The sequence below is a fragment of the Aythya marila genome (assembly GCF_965140915.1).
Source record: "Aythya marila genome assembly, chromosome: 8".
NCBI classification, from domain to species: Eukaryota; Metazoa; Chordata; class Aves; order Anseriformes; family Anatidae; genus Aythya; species Aythya marila.
Window position 1 is genome coordinate 15,295,811 of NC_139049.1, and position 15,527 is coordinate 15,311,337.

Below are 15,527 nucleotides of genomic sequence, written 5' to 3' on the forward strand. Positions count from 1 at the left end.
ATTTCTATTTATACTGTCATGGTGACCGGAGGCCTCTGTGAGGAGCAAGTTTTGTGGTCTAGAAGCTAAGAAAAACACAGACCTTCACATGAAGGGTTTCCTGTTAGGTAAAAGGTAAAACACAGAAGAGAAGCAAAGCATCAGTGACAAGGCATTGTGCAGAGGGAAAAAAATGACAAGGAGGCAGAGTCAAGGATGGAGCAAAGGGAGAAATGTGAGGAAGAGGAGTAACAGAGTGAGGAAGTAAGGAGGCAGCATAGGAAAAGGAGCAAAAAAGGAAACAGAGTAAAGGAAGGATGGCAGCAGAAGGACAGTCCAGGAATGGGGAGAAACAGAGAAGGAACATTTGGGAAAAAAAAAAAAAAAAAGAGCAGCCATCAGAGGACAGCAGACAGTGCCCAGACTCCCAGCTGTGCTCAGCCAAGGCTGAGGTCAGCCATGCAGGGAGCACAGAGGGGGTATGCAGCCCCGCTGCCCCAGCTGGGTCCCAGGACAGGTCAGCAAGGAGGCCTCTTGGCTCCACTTCCCACCCACCCTCCCCCTTCTTTGATTTCCCTATCTTTCCCCTACTTTTCATTTTCTTTCTTTTCCACTACCATTCCCTATTTCCTTCCAGCCCTGTGTCTATTCCCCCACTTTTCTTGTCTTTTGTTTTTCAGCCTTTTTTCCCTGCCTTTTCCCTTCCCCCAGCAGCAGAAGAGCCCAACTGAGTTTTGATCACTTTATCAAATAGTTTTTCCCCCAGAATGGTGCCAGCTCAGTTCTGACCAGGAAAGTTAGGCCACAACAACCTCAAGGAAACGATTTAGAAGTGTCACTCCCAGCAACATGGAAAAAAAGCAGATTAAGTGTTTTAAATTGTGGGTGACTTCTCTCTAACTGAGGGTGCCTGTAGTTGAGCGTTCAGTTCCTGCAATGCTGAGCTTAGGCAACTCACTCTGCTCCAAGCTCATAGCCAAAGTTGCCAAGGGGTTTGAAAGAAAAGGACAGTTTAGCTTTTTACAGATGCATTTCTGTCAGAGATTAACTAAATATGTTTTTGATAAAATACAAGAGGGGCCCCGAGCATTGTAGACATTTTCCTATGAGAACAACAGATGCTCCAGCTGCTGGAAACATCTGGAAGAGCTCCCCATCTCCCAGAGCAGACCTTTCAGCACCACCAGCCAAGATAACCATACAAGTCCCTATGTGGAGCTTCCAGGCTGAGGCACTGCTCAGGGTCTTCAGAAGCACTGCGTCAGCAGGTGACATCTGTAAGTGAGCCCCATGTTTTTTTCATCTCCTATGTTAATGAGACATGTAGGCAGAAAAACCACTGGAATCCGCAAGTCTGACCTCTTTTCAGCTCACTTGCAAACCAGCTGAAAGAAACTTGCTAAAGCGTGCTGTAAGAAAACCCATGTTTTTGGAGTCCTTGTGCTCTAACCTAGGGCATAAGGGGACACTGAGATTTAAAAAGAGATTTGTGGTGAGTGTGATGCATTGTTATGAGATAATTGTCACCTTCTGGGCTCTAGAAGAAGCTGGAAGAATTACATGGGGGGGCTGCATAAGTAGATGGAAAAAATCATTATGTGCTACAGGTGGGAAACCACATCAGGCTGGGGAGATATGGTTTCTTCCCCAGGCAGTCCCACAGAAGATGGGAACAGGGTTAGAAGGACCCTTGGTCTGAAAGAGTGTGGCCAGCCTCAAACCATATGGGTCAGGTACAAGAGGGCACAACTCTGTGATTGTTGCAGACCACTTACACAAAGAGAAAAGTTTTCTGTTAAGAGACCAGTTAAGGGCTGCTTTGCACTGCTGGCCACTGAGTTTCTACTCCTTGTAAGGGCCAGCAGCACTCACTTTGACAACCCCCAGAAATTTTCTTCCTAAGGGAAGGAGACAAGCCTGTGGTCTACCTCCTGTCTGATCCAACTACTACTACTTTAGGAATCCAACCTAGCTGTGACTCAGAAGACCCAGAAAGGAACCATTTTTCCCCAACAAACTTAGCAGACAGAGCTGTGCACCTACAGAGGATGATTCAGAGAATCTCAGATGTCTGAAGTTGTCTAAATCACTTTGATTTTTGGAAAACCTTCCCAAGTTGCTTGTAATAGTAAAGCTTGTTGTAGCTGCCTAAACTATCTATGGCTTTAACTAGAGGACAGTGGGGAGAAATGAGGACTGAGTCACTTGGTAGCATTGGAATAAGATGAAAATTTCAGGACTACACCTTAAATAACCTAAAATAGCAACTCCTATGGCTTTTAGAAGGTTTTGAATGTACAGAAAAACTGAAAATTTGGTTAACCAAAAATTTGATTAACCAATTTGTAAAAGCAGAAAGTATTTCTGTCCTCTCAGATATCAATGCTGTCATGCAATCAGAAAGAAACTGTCCAGAGTAAAGCATTTTATAACAAAGAGTGTAATCACATCAAAATAGGCCAGAATTGTGAGAATGCTACTAAAATAAAATGCCTTTGGTTTGCAGCCAAAAATCTGCAAAGGGGAGACTAGGAAAACTTTGTGAAAGGTATGCAAGCTTAGACAGCAAGAAGCTACATTACGATGCTTGAAAAGCTTTTCATAGACATGTCTTTGTTCGTCTAGCTCTTGAATAGTTGCTTGCCACACTTGTTTCAGCAGTTTTGGAACAGCAGCAAAAAACTATTTTTTTTTTAATTCTGACATTGCTTCACAATTACTAAGGGAAAAAAAAAAAAAAGATGACTTCCAGAAAATTGCATCTGTGCAGACTAATGGTTTTTCCATTTGCTTCTCTTCTGGTTGAGACACAATGCTAGCACAATAGCACCTAGACATGACAGAGACTGCAAGCACTAGCATAGGACAAATGAGTATTTTTCCCTTCAAGTACATTAAAACAAACCCTTTTAGTAACCTGCACTAATTCTAGCTGTCTGGCTTCATGTTATTTGTCTATCATTAATTTTCACACCACTATTCCCTGCCTTTCCTAAACAAGAAGTACTATAACATAATATATATTGTAAAGAGTATGTATGTGTTATAAACTAAAATCCAAATAAGCACAAAAGGGCTTCTAACGATGAAACTTGAAATGGTTTTAAAGACTACAGCATAGTAGATTACGTATATTATATAATTCAGTACTCCTGATTCACTTCATTTCTATGTACTGCATATATTAATAGTCTGGATTTAAAGAAACTTTAACTTTCACAGTTGATTGGTCTGTCTCCTGTGAAACATGAATCCTGAATTTCTTTCTTTTACCAGAAATAGACATTGGGTTCTGTCCAACAGACAGCTTAGGTGTGCATATGTGAGTTTAGCAGCACAGGGTATGTCTGAATCTAAAGCCTGAAATCACTCATCAGAAATTCCTAGTCTCACTCCTGATGGGAAACCCTATTTTTTTGGTATGTATGCAGTCATTCCACACAGACACACACCAAAAGAAAAAGAAAGGGAAAAGAAAAAAAAAAAGAGTGATCCCTAATTGCCGTTTCATAAACTTAAATCCCTAAACAAAATACCAGACTGGCTACATTTTAAAACTGATGATAGAGTAAAAATAAATCCTTTGGTAGCTCACTGGTTTAAACGCAGGAGAAGTCATTAGAGACCTAAAGTAATTTAATTCCATTATATTTTCTCTTGGTTCGGTTCTCCAGGTTAGCTGTCTGTGTAAACCAGTGCTATTGACAGGAAAGTTCTTTCTTTAGAGCAAAGATTTGGCAGTTGAATTTCTTTCCATAGACACAGTTTTGCGTTGCTCTTGATTTGACAGCAAAGCTCAGCACATCACCTAAATTGATCCAATCTCAGCATAGCCTACTATCCAGTTTGCAGCAGAAGGTAAAAGATCTGCTTGGAAAAAAAAAAAATAAGGACAAAAACATGAGGATGACAATAACACAGAATAGTTTCTACAGAAGCTGAGAGATGATGTAAGAGTAGTTCGTTAATTTGGAGGAAACTGGACAGGTAGGACAAACAGACTCATAAAAAAAACTTGGGCTAGAGGGAACCTCAGGAGGTCCCTTTCCAAGCTCCAGTGAAAAGCAGGTCAGCTCTGGGGTCAGAGCAGGTTGCAAAGGGCTTGATCCAGTCCCATATGACGCAGGTATGACCAGATGGCATTTGGAAGGTGACTAGTTCTGGAGTAGTCACTGTTTCACACAATGCAGCTTGAGAGCTATTCAAATCATCTGATGCAATTTTAAAGCAAAAGGACGAGTTTTTCATAGAACCTATAAAATACAGAATAATTTGCAACAATATACTGGGAAATCGTAAAATATAAAAGATTTATTGATTAATCATACTAATGGAAGAAAGGTTATTCACTGATTATAAACTATAAATAAAGGCAAGTCAATATGGTCGTCATTATTCTACAGTACCATATCTTCTGGTAGTGTATCTCCTAATGTGCAGGGGTTTGGTTGCAAGGATGCTTCTCTACTTGTTAGCAGACAAACCCTGCTTGGATGAGAACAGATCCCAGGACCATACCTGAGGGAAAGTCCATTTTATCTCTCCAAGCTAACTTGCATTAGCTCACACATTCGCTCACACAAAGCTTTAACAAATATATTTTTTTAAGAGCTTAGTGTGTTCACCAAAGTATTTTTTATGATGTCTGCCTATAAAACTGTGCAATAACCTGCCAAGGGAAATTTCAGAAATATTCTGAGTCATCTCCATCGAGGTCATGAAATGGAGAAAGCCTTTGAAATGAATTACCAGTTTCTGGGATGGCAGAAGTGACCAACACCTGCCACACACACACACACACACACACACCCCAACAACCAAAGTCTTTCCCATCACTTGCTACTGTTTTTCTGTCGTTGTCACAGAACCACATTGAGTATTGACTCAGGTTGGCTGTACTGATGAGAGAAAAGACTGCTATATACAGCATGTCAAAACTTGGCATTTCTGATTTCCAGAGAATTTTGATGTTTTCATTTTGCATTCAGTTTGGTTTTGTTGTGATTCAAATAAAGACAGGCTTTCAAGATTTCCCATAGACTACAAGTTCTGTTGAAAAATATTCAGAAATGCCAACACCAGGAATTAAAAAAAAAAAAAAAAAAAAAAAAAAAAAAAAAAAAAAGCAGCTGTTGAAATACTGGTTTCATCATCTTGTTGCTATGGCCATGCAGTAATGATGCAACTCTACACTCTCTCATAACAAGACTTGCTACAGAAAAAATAGTAAATTAACTTTCCTGTTCACATTCATGTGTCCATCTACATCTCACAAAGTTAGATCTAGTATGCTTTTGTAATATAGATCAAGAAACTGTATATTTTCACGTACAATTTAATGTTACACAGTATCTATACATCACAGATTTCCTGATTAAAATATATTTCATATACCCCTTTACAAAGATACTGAACCACCTTCTAACAACATTTCCTCATCCTTAACATATTTAAATGGGCTGAAAAAATTATCCACTTTTCAGTAGTTGCATGGTTAACTTGCACACGGAAATTAATTCCATTGTCTGTGAAGCTAACAGAAATAAGCACCGTGGAGTATATGAAAAAAATGAATTAACCTTCCGAGAACCACATACATATTCATAAAATACTAGGAACTAAATAAAATGCTTATAGGAACTCATTCCCCCAACATGTGGAAGGTAACAAGAGCAGGAAAAATCCTTTAATCCTTTAATTTGTTCAGTGCCTGAGCATATTCTGATTGAATACACCTACTTTAAATATAATGGAAATAAAATTATCACACACCAGTAGCAACACAGGACTGTTTACCTTGAAAGAGAACTTTGCAAAGCTGTGAACTATTATCTTCTGTTCTCCTCAGTGTTTTGGCACTTACCTGGTGACTCACTGATTATACATGTAAACATGGATTAATCTATTATATCAGTGTATGCAAATAGTGTTGTTTTTTCTCTAAGTTGCCATTAAACATAGCATGTAAAGGTCATTATGGCCCTAGAAAAGACATCCAGAGATCTGCCCGGGCCTGTGGAATATCATGAGCATCATGTAATCATATCAGAGTTAAACTCTGCCTTCTAGAATAAACACTTTTAAAAACTTTTTTTCAAGTGTAAGCAAAGTTTCCTATGTTTCTTCTTTTCTATAAACATTAATGGCAGCTATAAATACTCTCTCCTGGCAACTCATGATTCAGAAGCACTACTCATCCAAACATTATCTTGAATATTTGACCAGGGTTAACAGCCAGGTAAGAGCCTGAAGACACTGTGCTTCCCCAGTACAAGAAGAAAATAGAAATTAAAGTCAGGACTTGCTCTTAGATCTAAACACAGAAGGAAATATCTTCTTTTGCATTTCTTCTTCAAACTGAGAGTAAGTCCTCACACACACACACACACACAAACAAACAAACAAACAAACAAAAAAAAACAACACTCACCCTTTGGAGATGTATGACAGCCTCAGCCTCATCTATAACGAGCTCCACCTCCACACCTACAAAGTGCTGCAAGGGAGGGAGACTTGGAACCATTGTCCCTGCCACAGGGATAGTGCCAGGAAGGCTGCAGCTCACTTTGGGCTGATACTTGTAAGGGATATCAAGGGCCACAACCAGAGTTTCAACAACTATATGAGCAGTAAAAGACTGAACAAGGAAAATGTAAGGGTAGTTGATGTAAATGGGAATGAGGTACTCGATGTCTTGTCTAATAACTCACCAGGAAGGTCTCACAGGCCTCCAGGCTTAGAAACAGGGCTCAAATCTACCAATGGTGCAAGAGGATCGAGTCAAGGTTTCTTGAGAAAGCTTGGTCTATACAAATCCATAGGACATGATTGGTTGCATCCACTGGTGCTGAGAGCACTGGCTGGTATCCTTGCAAGGCCAGTCTATCATCTTTAACAGGTCATGGAGGTCAGAGGAGGACCCAGACAATTGAAAAGGCAAATGTTACTCCCAGTAAATGGTTTTTCCATCTGCAAAAAGGACAAGGAGGAGAACAGGAAAAGTACAGGTCAATCATCTTCACTTCGGTCCCTGGAAAGCCATGGAGTGGGTGCTCTTGGAGTACATTTCTGGGAATGGAAAGGAGGGAAACCAAGGAGACTGCGAACAGCATGCCCTGACCAACCTGATTGCGTCCTGTGTTAAAATGCTTACATTTGCAAATGGAGAGAGGGCAGGGATGTTCTCCTGTCTTAAAGAATCCATTCCTGTCTCAAAGGTTTCTGTGGTGGGGTACCACAGAGTCTGTCATAGTCTTTAATATCTGTATCAGTGACCTGTGAGAGCAGGCAAAGTACTCAGCTGTCTGAATCTGTGGGTGAGAAGACGGAACCAGGCCCTTCTCAGTGGTGCATATCAGGAAGAACGAAGTCAACCAGCATAAATCAAAACAAGAGATATCCAGACTATATTTAAGGAGAAATTTTTTTAATCACAAGATCAGTCAAGCAGGGGAGCGAGTTGTATAGAGCGGTTGCCTCATCTTCACCCTTGCAGGTTTTGAAGACCAAAAAGATATACCCCCATGAAACCTGGTCTGAATTTAGCGTTGACCCTGCTGTGAGCCAGAGGGATCTCCCAAGTCCCTTACACCTGGAGCAGTTCTTTGAGTTACCGGCATTCAACACAATTTATGACTAAAGCAGGCAAAAGTAATGGATTTTACCTGAAAGATTTTCCATTCCTTAAACTACTATTGCAGCAGAATACCTACTGTGACTACCAAAGAAGAAATTCCAGACTTTATTTTCATAGAGAAACTACTCAACTCTTTGAAAATCAATTTTAATTCTGGTTCCAGACAATTTCAGTTAAATATACTTAAGGAAAATGTATTTTTCATAAAGCTCCAGCTGCAAGAGCAAATATATATATATATATAGTAATCAGTTCAAAGTGTGTGTATGTATTCATGTGTTCAGGTAGAAGAGAAACATCCCCAGGCTTTGGAAAGTTAGCACAAGAAAATACGTTGGACATAACAAATTAATTGTTTTTTTTTAAGTGAAATTTTATTTTCAAAAAAGTGCAGAAGGGTTGACTGTTATGCCAACTGGCACTAAAAATGAAGAGGAATAAAAGGAGAAAAAGAAAAAATGCAAATATTACACAGTGCACAGCAGCTATTGAACAAATTAGCCATGTCCAAAACTCTGATGATACAAATCCGAAGAAATATGTACAGTTTAGCACAATGCAAAAAAAATATTTCAACTTTGTGGATCTGCCCTACCAAGCCTTGGACCAGTAGAAGTCCCACTTGTTCAACAGATTTGTTGTTTGCTTACACATGCTCTGATCAGGCACAAAAGACTTTAGATGTCATTGCCAGTATATCCATCTTTCTAACAGTCATATGGCACCCATGGAAATCTTTGCAGAAGAACCATTTGCTAGAGGGACATTGAAAAAAGCTTTAAATGGCATTGATGCATCATTGACAGCTTGACTTAAGACCAAGTTGTTTATTATGCTGCTTTTGTAAAAGTGTTCTATTTAGGTGAGTTGCAGTCTCAAAATAAAATTATTTTGGGTGAATGAACGGTACCAGCTAAGATATCTTCTTTACTTGAGTTTATTTTTAAAAGTTTAAAACTGAGGACTAAGCCTGACTACCTCGGATATCTAAAATTGTCTAACATAGTCTAGCCAGATCTGGGGACAACCTCAGGAGACCTAGACAAGCAATAAAATCAATTCAAAGGTGATGGGGCATCCCCACCAACCAGTGCACTATTCCACCAGGCCAGAGTGGGGTGTGCGGAGCAGCCAGGGTCACCCACAGCCTGGAGCTTACCAGATGAGTCTGTAGAGATAGGGAAGGCTGGGACGAGCCTGTAGTGGGGAGCAGGGCAGCACATGGTCCAGCACAGGTGAAGGACCAACGGTGAGGGCCTGAGCGGAAGTCGAGCTCCTGAGCAGAGGTGGAGGAACCCCCTACGTCTCGCAGCTTTCCCTGACCACATCACAGCAGTCTGGTCCAGGGCCATGTGCCTGCACTTCATTTGAAGTGTGTCCCTGTGAAACACTCTCCTGTCTGAAGTGCAAAAAAAAAGAAGTCCTAGCATGGAAGTTAGGAAATCCTAACATTTCAAGTGTTCAACCAAATTCAGTCATGCTTACATTAACTTGAAAAATGTTTTTCAGATTGACCTGAAACTTCTTCCAACTTGTAAGAAATTCATTATTCTTTCAGTTATATGAATAATCATGCTTCCAGTGGCAACATCTTGTGGATTATGTTTGGAATACCTGCATTAGCAAGGCTGCCCAGCAGTTCTTTCCTAAATGTCATGCCAATCCAAGCTAAATTACAGTTTAGACTAGCTAATTGAAAGGAAATACAATCCTGTTCCTGGCTGTGCAATTTTAAATACATAGTGCAAGTGAATTAGATAATTTAAAAATAATGGCTTAAAACAGAATCAGAAAATTTAAAACAGAATCAGAAAGTTCAACTGTTTCACAATTTTTAAGCAATATGTCAGCATCATAGAAAAGCTGCAATCAGAAGAATGATTTTGACTTGAATTTCATTTCCTTGAGCAATATGTTGTAATGTTTCATTCTGTAACACTTCCTGTTAGAGTAGCTAGTAAAAATCACCTTCATTTTGTTTATACTGTGCACAATCAACATTTTTCATACAAAATAATTCTACAAATGGGATTGAAAACAGGTGGATTTCAGTTTATTTCTTGAACTAAAGGCAATAAAACTGACTCATAAAAAAGACAAAATAAGAATAGCTTGGTCATCTCCATGGTCTTAGGAAATCACTTCTTTTACATCATGCCTATGTCAAGGGAAAAAAATATTTAATTCAAGCAGTTATTCTTGAAGACTTTAGAAGGAACAATAGGCATAACTGAGTCCAGTGGCAGCTGCTACATCTACAGCCTCCTTAAATTAAGTTCTGTACAGAGAAGTGGTTTCTAAAGATGCTGTGGACAGGACTCCTTAAACATTTTTTTTCTTTTTTAGAGATGAGCAAAAAAACATCTAAATCTGTTGGAGCACCATAACCTTCATGTTCTCACCAGCTTCAAACTGGGACAGTTTTTACTTGAGTCCTGAGGCAGCAGCAGACAGCTCGCTGGCTCTCAGGAAACTGCTCTTCACCACAGCTGTTCTCAGCAGGGAAGGTTTGTTTTGCAAGTAATGAGAAATCCTTGCCATGAATAGCTTGCCACATACGTACACCAGGCAAAGCCTGGGTAGAAAAAAGATTATTTTTGCTCCGTCTTTTGAGGCAAGAACAACAAGGCAGGAATTTTGACAGGCATGTCCAAGAAAACCCATAAATACATGTCAGCATGAAGCAGAAAGAGTCTGTTCATTTTTTTTCCTCATAGACTGCAAAACTTGAACTTGAAAAGCAGCTCTGGAAAAAAAAAAAAAAAAAAAAAAAAAAAGTATTGTCTTGAAAGGAGTTCAGCCTGTGCATCTTATTTCCTGACACAGAGGCATGTCCACACCACAAAGCATATTCCAGTCACCTCTTATGCTACCAACCACCTCTGTACTCACCAGAGCTGGCTGGGGGCTTATCTAATTGATTTTTATGTATTTATTTTTTCTTAATTTTCCTGTACAAAAGACATGGCAGAACATTTCAGCACATAGTTTTAGTTCCCTAAAAATCTACTTAGCTTACTTAAGAGGCCAGCAGAACAATGACAATGGATTTGAGGCCAAAATATATTATAGCCCCAATCAGAGCAACCTTTATCAGGAAAGGGATTGATTTTAGAAACAGATATTACAATAGCAATTTGGATAGGAGTGACAGCACCACTGTTCATGCTGGGTGGTACAGCACACAGATGCACTCACATTGCCCAGGGAGGCTGTGCCACCTCCTTCCAGAGGCATTTTCAGGCCCCAGCTGGCTGGTGCCCTTTACACCCTGGTGTTCCCACAGAGGAGGCCTGCTTTGAGCAGAAGGCTGGACCAGAAGCCTCCTGAGGTCCCCTCCAACCTGAGATGTTCTGTGATCCTATGCTGTAGAATCAGTACTCTCTGTAGACATCTGGAAGTAAGCATGGTATGTCATCGATCTTTGACACAATTCAAAGACTTACTGAACCTATGCAAATATATTTCACTGCCAGAGATATGATCCATGAAATGTATTACTATCATCACACTGACCACATGAACAGTTTCCACATACTTGCACAACTGGTGACTTAGCAAAGACTTGCGCACCATAAATTCATCTGCATGAATGAAATACCAGTATTCCTCTATTTTTCCCATGACAAAACAGTCATTGTTTAAATTTGTTAACCTATGCTGTAATATCATGTGCACTGCTGTTGGTTATGCAGCATTAGTACCGTGTTAGTTGTGTATCCATTTTCATTACAACTGGGGAAAACAAATAACTGTATAAAGGTCAAATCCTGTTTTGCAGCAGGCCACAGCTGTGATCTAAGTAGAGACACTTGTTTCCATTGATTTAACTAGCTTGATACATTAGTGTGATCTGGGGAAGCCTTCAAAAAGCACAGAGAAAAAGAAATCCTGAAAATGCAACCTAAAGAATCCTGGTCTCTGAGAGCAGAAGAAGCACCCCATGTTGACCACAGTGAAACAGAACTTGGCAGTCTGTCTCAACAGAGACACACCCATGCTGTGAGCAGCCCTGCTGCGACTCTTGTGTGCAGTCCTTCACCCACTGCAGTCCAGCACAGTGAGCACTCAACCCTAAATTCATGGCAGAAATGCTCAGTGTTCAATATTTTTGTTAGCACCAGTGAGTATTTTTGCAAAATTATTAAATTCAGTCTCTCTGAGGATCACTGCTTCATTGCAAATAGCAAACTCATTCTCCGTGTTAGAGATGCATGGAGAAGAAAGAATAATGGCATGTCTTAAGGGGAATAGCACAGAAACAGGGGGATAGCAGCTACTGGCTCCCATGTGCACTTGTTGATTTTATGCATACACCCTGCAGAAAGATTAGATATGTCAGTATTACAACAGCACATCTGCTTTGGCTGAGGGTTTCTCCATTTAATTGCTCTGATTTTATGATCTGCTGCATTTTACAGCTTAGGAGTTTCCTCCTCTTACTAAGTCCTGTTATAACCACAAGGATGCTCTAGTCCCTTAGCTCTCAAGATCTGATAGAAGAAATTGGCTTTGTAATAGCTAAATCTGTGGATAGAAAAAAAAAAAAATTGGTTCAATACTTGGGAAACTAAGACTTGCTGCATACCATACTGTATGTTGGCATGTGTATGTAGATCCACGACAGCAGCATTGCAACAAAGAGGAGAGGAATTGCAGTCTCCGTCTTCCTGCAGCCAATGTCGATGTAGAAATCATATGTGTTCATGCAATCCACCTCAGCAGCCAACACCAGAGGTATTTTTGGCTAATGCCCATGAAAACCCACAAGTGTGGGTCAGGTCGGGTGTGCTGTAGTTTGCGGGAAAGAGAGGAATAGCGCCAACATGCAAGTCAGTGCACAGCTATTCACGGCCTGAGCTGATTTAAGTGCTTGCTCCACTGACCTCTGCCACCAGCTGCAGTTGCATTTCACCCCAGTGATTCTGAGACCAAGAAATGCTTGCATCCCTTCTCTTTGCTATGAAAAGATCCTGTAGTTATAGGGTATAGGCTTAAAACAGACCAACTGGATCTGCAGAACTCAACAGAATGGGACTCCAGCCCCACCAAGGCTTCCCATCACCCACCAGCAGTCATATCAAGCCACACAGAGTTGTTATCAGGCCAAAGTTACTCAAGAGATCAAGCTATTTAACTGTTCAGGTTTGCATAACTCTCACTCTGCCCTTCCTCTCAGATTGCTTTTACTAAAATTGTAGAAGCATTGTTGATGGACACACTGTTCTAAATGTTGCCATTGCACTTTGCTTGTAGAGTTTCTGATAAGATACAGAAGTGTTTCATAAAACTCAAATCTTCAGTAAGTCCTTCATGTTATTCAGTGCAGTTAGTGGAAAAGTTTGTTCCTAAAGGCAAGACATGAGACATTAAAGGCTCTCCTTCCATAGTTTCTGTATTTCTATCAAATTATTCATATCATTAAATATTAAACTTGCACAGCAAGTTCTGCACATTAGTAGAAGTGCAGTAAACTATTTCCTGTATCTCTGTTTTAACCAAAGCAGACAACATAGAGCATTGCAAGTTATTTGGGCCACTTTGTACCCATGTGTTTGCTGGTGCTCAGTAGTCAGGCAGATTACTAAGGCTTTGCCACTTCTATCTTCCTAATATAATACATAGAAAGACTCACAAAAAAGCTGATTGTATTATAAAAAGCTTCCCGGTCTCTTAAACTAGTAAGGCTCAGCTATTAAATATACTCCATTGTGAATCTGGATATAAAGGAGCCAACCATTATGGAACCACTGAATAATTTAACTGGGTCTGAAGAACCCCCAGCCCTCTACATACATTACATGCTGTAGCTTGCCAACATATAGCATAAATTTGTTCTCTATATTCAGCAGGTTATGGGAAATGAAAGGTGTTTTCACCCTCTGTGACTGCTAGACTATGATCAAAAGAGGGGTAAAAACTTGCTGGAATCAATTGGCTAACGCAGACTTTAGGTGAGCTGAGTCTTTACTTACTATCTCCACTTTCATCAAGCAGGAGTTGGAGGCAATATTTTACAGTCTCAAGGAAACGTAAACACCCCCTGGCCCTGCCCTTCTGAGAGCATGTGAACAATGACTAGAAAAAGGGGAACCCCTGAATTTCTTTGACCTACAAGGCGGAAAGTTTTTTTTTTAACCAGTTGAAGGGCTGATGTAAGACGCCTGAATCATACACATATCGCCAGTGCACCATTTCTCTGCTCTGCAAAGTATTGCTATGTGCCAATGCACTTCTGGAGGATTTTTTTGTAAACCCTCCTTATTCCCAGCAGGCAGGAAATAGCTACTTTCATTCACCCTTTAACCTGCTCACATGTAGTGATATGGGGCAGCAAGGTGAAGCAAGTGGGGACAGTTGGGCTTTGCAGGGCTGGCCTTACCATAGCTATCACCTACACATATCCTTGCCTTAAAGACAAAAAGGTCTCTAAAAAGGCATAATGTGGACCAATCTTGGCTAAAAAAAAAAAAAAAAAAAAAAAAAGACTCAAGAGGAGAGGCCATTTTGGGCACAGCCCCTCCGAGCCGGTGCCCCTTACAGGACACAAAGTTGAAGTCACTGCATGTTTCCTTGGAAAGTGAACCCTTAACCATGTCGCAAAGGTTATTTAGTGCATGATCCTTTCCCAAAAGGCACTAGTAAATACCTTTTATTCAAGGCTTTTTTTAGAGGCCACCAAGATAAAGTGTGGCTGGGAACCAGGAGGGGGAAGAGCTAGCCAGCAAGTTGGACACCTCCAGCACTACTGATCTTTTGTCCAACTCACTCACCTTAAAGGCCTTCAGCTGCAACCAGAAACTGTTGTGCTGAGGTCCCACATGCACTCTTCAGAAATTTTCTGTGCTGGACAATTTTGTCGTGAAGGCAGATGATGCTGGTGTTTTTTGTTACTCAATCAGCAAGAAGCCTTTCACATCAGTTCAGTAGAAAAGCCATCAGAAGGGACATGCCAAGCCCCCCTCTCTCCCACAGGGAATGGGAGGGTCCATACGGCCTCTGTTCACTGCAGGAACAGCCCTCATTGAGGGCTAGAAGCGTCACCATTTTTTTTCTTCCAGGTTGCAAATATTTTTAATGGGAGAGAAAATTTGCAATGTGACTGCCACCACAAAACTTTGTACATGTATAAGATGATGGATGATGAGCTTAATCCAAAGCTCCTTGAAGTTTACTGCAAATAGAGGGGAGTGGGGCAAGCGAATACACCTTCACTGACATGTTGCCAAGAACAGGAAAAACGGTGTTAGCAAACAGAGGCTAATTGTCAGGAACTCCTGGCATTCATGGAAATGCTTCCAATAGAGAAGACTCCCCTTTGAAGGAAAAGTTTTATAATAAGTCCATCAAGACCTAGTTCTGAAGTAGAAGTTATTCCCCATAGTCCCAGCAGAAAACATCCAATATCATCCAATATTTCAGTCTCAAGAAGGTTTTTTGTTTTTTTTTTTCTCTTAGTCTCCTTCAAACGGGAATAGGCTTCAAGGTTGGCAAGTGCACACCAGCTTTCCACATCCATTGGTCTTGCTCTGGCATAGGCAGGACACCCTGCAGTTCCTGCACATCTGGATCCTCCCATCTGCCCATTTTCCCTGGAGCTCCCTCTGGCATAAAAGCTGTTTTTCATACGCAAAAAGCAAGTCATCCCACTGTCAACTTTAAGTAAAAATGAGGTGTGTAAAGATAATGATTAGTGAGAATTAAAATACACAGCGATGACCGTTTATCCAGGCTGCTGGCTTTCTGGTAAAGAGAGGGGTGAGTCAAAACTCAGAGCAAAAGATGGTTACTTTAGAAAAATTCTTAACATGTTTAAAACAAATAAAGCTATGATGCATCGATGCATGTTTTTGTTGTAGAGAAGAAGCTCACTGTGTTTTCTAATTAGTAGCATTTTTGCTTGAATCTGAAT

At 40.5% G+C, this 15,527-nt stretch overlaps 1 long non-coding RNA gene across 3 annotated transcripts in view; it reads right to left on the reverse strand.

The window, feature by feature from the left end:
- LOC309881044 overlaps positions 1-15,527 on the reverse strand; it is a 48,364-nt gene that overhangs the window by 9,548 nt on the left and 23,289 nt on the right. For all 3 annotated transcript variants that reach the window (XR_014318061.1, XR_014318062.1, XR_014318063.1), the window contains exon 2: positions 6,690-6,948. This is a non-coding gene — a long non-coding RNA (uncharacterized lncRNA). The remainder of the gene's footprint in view (positions 1-6,689; positions 6,949-15,527) is intronic.